This window comes from Terrapene carolina, unplaced genomic scaffold (genome assembly GCF_002925995.2).
Source record: "Terrapene carolina triunguis isolate 2854851 unplaced genomic scaffold, T_m_triunguis-2.0 Scaffold62, whole genome shotgun sequence".
NCBI lineage: Eukaryota > Metazoa > Chordata > Testudines > Emydidae > Terrapene > Terrapene triunguis.
The window spans coordinates 49,188,487-49,195,141 of NW_020664413.1; positions in this window are offsets into that span (position 1 = coordinate 49,188,487).

Consider the following 6,655-nt stretch of genomic DNA (forward strand, 5'->3'; position numbering starts at 1 on the left):
TGCCAATTACCTTGTAAACAGTAATATAATTAATAGTTTTTATATAATGTTCCTTTTTAGAAGTTTAATATTTAATCATTTAATTTAGATAGTATGCAGCAGAAAATATGGTTCATAATGAATATTCTTTAGTTAACGTATGAACTTTGGAAATGTATTAATTTTCCAGTATATTGGACAATGCCAGTATATTTTTGTAATATAAAATATATTTCCTCTTTCCAGTAATGTTTTGTTTCCAAGCTGTTTTAATTTTTTTTAATTCAAGAAATAAAAACATGAACATGTCAAAAAAAAAAACCCCACAGTGAATTATAGCTTGTATGTACAGCACATTATTTTGCATTGTTGTTAAGTGATATTTCACCTTGAATAACATAGCCTGTGTATTGAGAAAACAGGATACAAGTTATCCAGACAGGACATTTTAGATACTTATCAGGACATCCAGATTTTAGATACTTTTGTAAAAGGTAATGTGCCCACAATTTTATATTTAAAAACAGACATAGTTTATTACCTTCAAAATTGATGTTGTCTCTTAAATTGCATTACTGCTGGAAGCAGAAGGAAACAAAACACTGCTTAAGTAAATTAGATTATTCCTGGCTCATTGGAGACCTATAGGCTCTAGAATGGCAGGTGTCTAGTTTTGCTGGCAACAGTTTACACTGCAAAAACAGGATTCCAAGTGATAAACATCAACAATAGACATCCTCAGGGTTTCAGAAATCTCTCTTCCCCATTGCTTTCCATCCTCTTTCTGTAACTGTTTGTCCTCTTCCTTACTACTGCAAAAACAATGTGGAACCAGTTCCCTCTGTGGATAAGGCAAAACTGTTGTTTCCTCCAGTATCTTCATTTAAAAACAATTAAGACACTCATACTACATTTTATCTGATAAAATCATAATTAATCTCTTCTTAACAAAGTAATTTTAGGACCTTTTTTTTTCTAAAGGGGATTGTAAAAGTCCCTGATTCTTCTCTACTTTTCTCTATTGCTTCTGTTGTTTAGTCAGCAAGGACTGCTACTAGAGCCATATGAATCTCTCCTTCAACCAGGGTACTTTTCAAGTAATTTCTTTGTTGAAGAAACCAATCCAATATCCAGAGCTATCCATTCAATACCATTCCCAACGCTCGCCCTGTGTTCATACAAAGGCATTATATCGGCTCTAGAGGTGCAATATCTCCTGTATACTTCTCAGGACCACTGATGATCCTGCAAATTTAGAGTTGTGGAGTGTAGGAGGGAGTTCCTTTTCATGAGTTCTTTTCCCTGTCCATGCTGAGAAATGTGGACATGCTGACATCAAAATGAAGGTGGTTGGGGATTGTTTTGGAGGTATCCATGGCAAGCTGATCATTCTGTGGAATAGTTTGGTCTTCAGGGACATCACCTTATGTGTCTTGGAACATGCTACAAAGCATGCTGACCATTCAAAGGCGGTTCCAGGTCCATATAAATTCTATATTTGGCTGGTTCTCAGAACAGAGGAATTCTGGGGGTTATAGTCCAGAGAGAGCAGGAAAGGAGCAAGGATATCGCTGTTCAGAGATCCTGGGAAGCAACAAGCCATGGTGGAGAGACTAAAAGAGTGTTTGGGAAGGAGTACGTTTATTCATAAATTCCAAGGCCAGAAAGGACTGTTGCGATCATCTAGTGACATCCTGTTTAACACAGGCCATTCAATATCCCCCAAAATATTGCCCTTTTAAAATATTGGCACATCATCAGATTTTTTTCCAATCTTTTGGAATTTTTCCAGTGTTTCAAGACTTGTTGAAAAGCAACACTGATAGTCCAGTGAGCTCTTCAGCAAGCTCATTAAAAATGCCCTGATACAATTTAACCAAACCTGAAAATTTAAAAATGTCTAACTTTAGTAGCTGCTGTTTAACATCCTCTTGAGTTACTATTGGAACGAAAAGTGTCATCATCATATGATATGACTACATCTTTTTTTTCCAATTACAGCAAAGAAACATTTTTGAATGCTTCTCCCTTTTCTGCATTATTGCCAAATCTACCATTTCTATCTAGTAATGGATCAATATAATTGCTAGTGTTCTTTTTGTTCCCAATACACTTTAAAAACTCTTTATTTCCTTAACTCTGCTTGCCATACATTTCACATTGTGTTCCTTTGCATCCCTTATCAGTTTTCTACAGTTCCTAGCTTATGATGTCTATTAATTACTATCAACTTCCCCTTTATTCCTTTTGTAACATATTGTTTTTTGTTTTGTTTTTTAAATTTCTGCCTTCACTTCCCCTCTAAGCCAGGTAAATTTTTTTTAACCAATATGGCCTTTTTTCTTGATTGTGAAATTTGTGGATTCTTTGGCATCTGTTAGTGTTCTTAAATAATTCCCAATTATCGTTCACATTTTCTGTTTAAATGCTGCCTCCCAGATAATGGAGTATTGTGTCCAGTTCTGGGTGCCACAATTCAGAAAAGATGTGGACAAATTGGAGAAAGTCCAGAGAAGAGCAACAAAAATGATTAAAGGTCTAGAAAATATGACCTCTGAGGGAAGATTGAAAAAAATGGATTTGTTTAGGCTGGAGATGACATGACTGAGAGGGGACATGATAATTTTTAAGTACATAAAAGGTTGTTACAAGGAGGAGGGAGAAAAATTGTTCTCCTTAACCACTGAGGATCGGACAAGAAGCAATGAGTTTAAATTGCAGCAAGGGAGGTTTAGGTTGGACATTAGGAAAAACTTTCTAACTATCAGGGTAGTTAAGCATTGGAATAAATTGCCTAGGGAGGTTGTAGAATCTCCATCACTGGTGATTTTTAAGGGCAGGTTAGACAAACACCTCTCTGGGATGGTCTAGATAATACTGCCATGAGTGCAGGGGACTGGACTAGATGACCTCTCGAGGTTCCTTCCAGTCCTATGATTCTATGATTTGGCTCATAATTGTTTTCAGCTTTGTGATAGTGGCTCTTTTAAAGCACCAAGTATTACCAGTTTGGACGTTATTCTGTTTGTACATTACAAATTGCCACTAATTTTTAGTTTTGTGATCAAGTTCTCTTTGTCAAGTTCTAGTTCTCTTTGTCAAGACAAGATTTTATATAGAATCCCCCATTTTGGATTCAACACTTTGAGTTAGGAAATGGTTATCAATAATAATTAGAAATTCTGAGGATGTTTAGTACAGGCAGCATGAAACCTCCAGCATTTCTAACTCATATTTATGTTCTCCCATGATCACACAGCTTTTTTTACTACACATTACAGACAGGTGTTTAAGGAGATACTAATCCTGTTCCTAGTGTGATTTGGTTGTAGACACTGAACTAATACTCCATCGTGTGCTTTATTTGTTAGGGCATTGATCCATGAGCATTCAAGATAATTTTCTTCTGACTTGTCAGTAACTCAGAAACAGGTAATGCCAATTTTGACAGAGTTGCCCCCCTCCTTCTGCCCACTCAGTACTTCCTAAATATATTGGCATGTTAAAAATGGTTATCATGTGAATTATCCCACCAGGTTTCAATAGTACCAGCTAGATCTCATTTATGCTCATAAATGAGCAAAGCCAATTCTTCTTGTTTGTTATCCAGGCTTCTTGCACTGGTGCATAGCCAATTTAAAGAATTTGTTCTCTTCATGTCCTTTGGAATTCTCTAGGGAGGAGGAAGACCAGACAGGGCAGGAGCTTTTGGTCTCCCTGTAAAAAGAGCTTTGAGAAGGGTACTGTGAAAGGATTGTAGGACAAAGGCCCTGGGTATGTCTACACAGCAGCTGGGAGGGTGCTTCCTAGGACAGTTAGACAGATATGCTAGCTCAGCTCAAGCTAGTGCACTAAAAATAGCAGTGTGGCCACTGTGGTACAGACAGCAGCTCAGGCTAGCCGCCCTCGTACAGTGCTGCCCAATCCCCTGGGTAGGGACTCAGCCTAAACTACCGCCAATGCTGCCATGGCCATGCAGCTATTTTTATCATGCTAACTTCAGTAGCGTTAACGCAAGTCTGTCTACTGGTGCTGGGAAACAGCTTTCCAGCTGCTGTGCAAACAAGTGGCTAGCAACAGGAGGGTTTCTGGAATACTCCAAGGAGAGAGAGTTCAGGAAGTAGTTCCGGAGAAGGAGAAACAAGGTGAGCTGGTCTGACCTGATGCTTCCTACATTGCCAAGACTGGAGTTAAGAGGATTTGAGCTCCTCTTTGACACTGAGAGAACTACAAGGGGCATTGCTCTTATATCTCAGAGAGGGAAGGAGAGCTGAAGATTTAAACTGACACTTGAGGGAGGGGTGTTATTCAGGGAAGAATTCTAGGTAAAGATTTTGGACTTTTATATGAACTTTTATTATCTAGGACAAAGGAGTTTGGGGTTAGCTTGAGGGCTAAATTATCTAACAAGCAAGTGAGGCAGCAGTACACTGCTACAGACGACTCTAGTATTCTTTCCCAGCAGGCTTCTATTTTCGTTAGAAGGGAAGATATAGTCATCTGAGAAATCATACCGTTGTGGTCATAGGCATCCTAGATGATCTTTGCTTCTGATCTTTCATCCACAATATATTATATTTAAAAACAGCAGTTTTCGAAGAATTTGAGAAGGAAACTTCATACCGATCCTGACTTCCCCTTTCTCTACCAACTGGGAGCCATTTGTTCTATTTTTCTTCAGATGTGGAATTTGACTACTTGGACCAAGACATCAAAAGAGTTATACTATCCACTTTGAATCCATGCCAAAACTCAACTCTACTTTTCCATCCATTTTCGGGGGTCCTTTTCAAAATATATCATTAAAACATCATATTGTTGAGAGGTGCTATGGAACAGGTACCAAAGATCTTTCTGGAGAGAAATTTTATTCCAAGTAGTTAGTTTCCTATTTGAAAAAAAGGAGCATGTGCCTCTAAAAAATGACCTAGATCTAGACCTCTGAAAAATGAACAAACAATTTAGAAAGATCAAGTTTTGTGGTGTTTTTTGATAGTGTCATCCCCTCTAAATTCTTAGGATTTGTTCTGGGCTCCTGATATTTTGAATGTTTGTCTTCACAACTTGCAAAGCAAAAAGTCACAGAACAGCTTCTTCCCTTTTCAATATACTGGGACTGAGCAAAGTAATTATTCCAGAATAAAGTGACTTTTATTCAGTAATTGTGTGTCCATATGAGGATCTATTCTGAAATAGCTATTTGGGTCAATTTCTCTCTCTAGACAAGACCTAAGTCTCTGCTACTGGAACAGTATCCTCAAAGGTATCATTTTGATATTGTCCAATATTGCTTTCATCACAGGCATGGATAATTTCAGTTTAAGTTAGGGAGCACATCCAAGCCAATTGGTGACCAACAGCTTCTGGAAAACAAGGAAGGCTAGGCTGTAAATAAATCTTTTGGCACTCTCTCATGAACACTCCTTTGTTTGATCAGAGGCAAATTGATTCAGAGTCTAAGGCCTGGTCTACACTGGGGGTGGGGGGGATCGACCTAAGATACTCAACTTCAGCTATGAGACTAGCGTAGCTGAAGTCGACGTATCTTAGGTCGACTTACCTCGCATCCTCACAACGCGGGGTTGACTGCCGCCGCTCCCCCGTCAACTCCTCTTCCACCTCTCACCACGGTGGAGTACAGGAGTCGACAGCAGAGTGATTGGGGATCGATTTATTGCATCTACACTAGACGCGATAAATCGATTCCTGATAGATCGATCACTGCCCGCCGATCTGGCGGGTAGTGTAGACGTACCCTCAGAGTAAACATTGTGCAGGTGTACCCTCATCTAAATCACAAAGGGAGTTTCAGGCCCTGTCTCTCCAGGATTTTTTTCACTGGTGTCCCCAATATAGATAACTTGCTTTTATGTAAAACTGGGCTTGCACCAGCATGGCTTATCCCAGTTTGAAATTGGGCTATGATGCACTGATACAAACGCAAACCCCATTTTACACTGGTGCATTGCAACTAAACTGGGGTTTGCACCCATGTAGGTACAACAGTGTCACTACATTGCTGAATAACGTCAGTATAGAAACAGCCTCAGTTTTCCACTATTCTAGGAGGCCTCTCATCTTCTGGAATGGTGCATCCCAAACTAAGTACAGTATTTCCATTACTGATGCACTAGATAGTGTAAAAGACATGCACACCAACAAACCTGGGTCAGCATGAGTGATCACTCAGAGTTGGTAGTAAATTGTTGTTGCTATATGGTGTAATTCCTCCAGATCTCTTTGCTACCAATCTCAACACCAGGGTGCAAATTCAGAGCAGAGCCTAAATTACTCAATCTAGATGCAGTCTAAATTGATCTAATTTAAACATATTATATAATGCACTCCAGAAGTTGGGATATAGACAAATTCACTTCATCAAACTGTGTCCAGTCTTACCGTTCTGAAGTTCTGCTCATAATTTTGTAATAGAGCTGATATCTATGTCCCTACGTTTTTCAATTGGTCACTGTGCTATATTCTACAACTCAGACTTTCTCTGCAATTCTTGTGTCAAACAGTGCTGTAACACAGTACATGCCACATATATTTTTGTCATAGCAACATTTTTATGTAGATCTTTAGGGCCAGGAGGTTTCAGTTTTGCTGCCTGTTCTCCCTTGTCTTGAAGATGTGGACTCTTGCTAATGTTTGTATTTCATTCATACTGTTTATT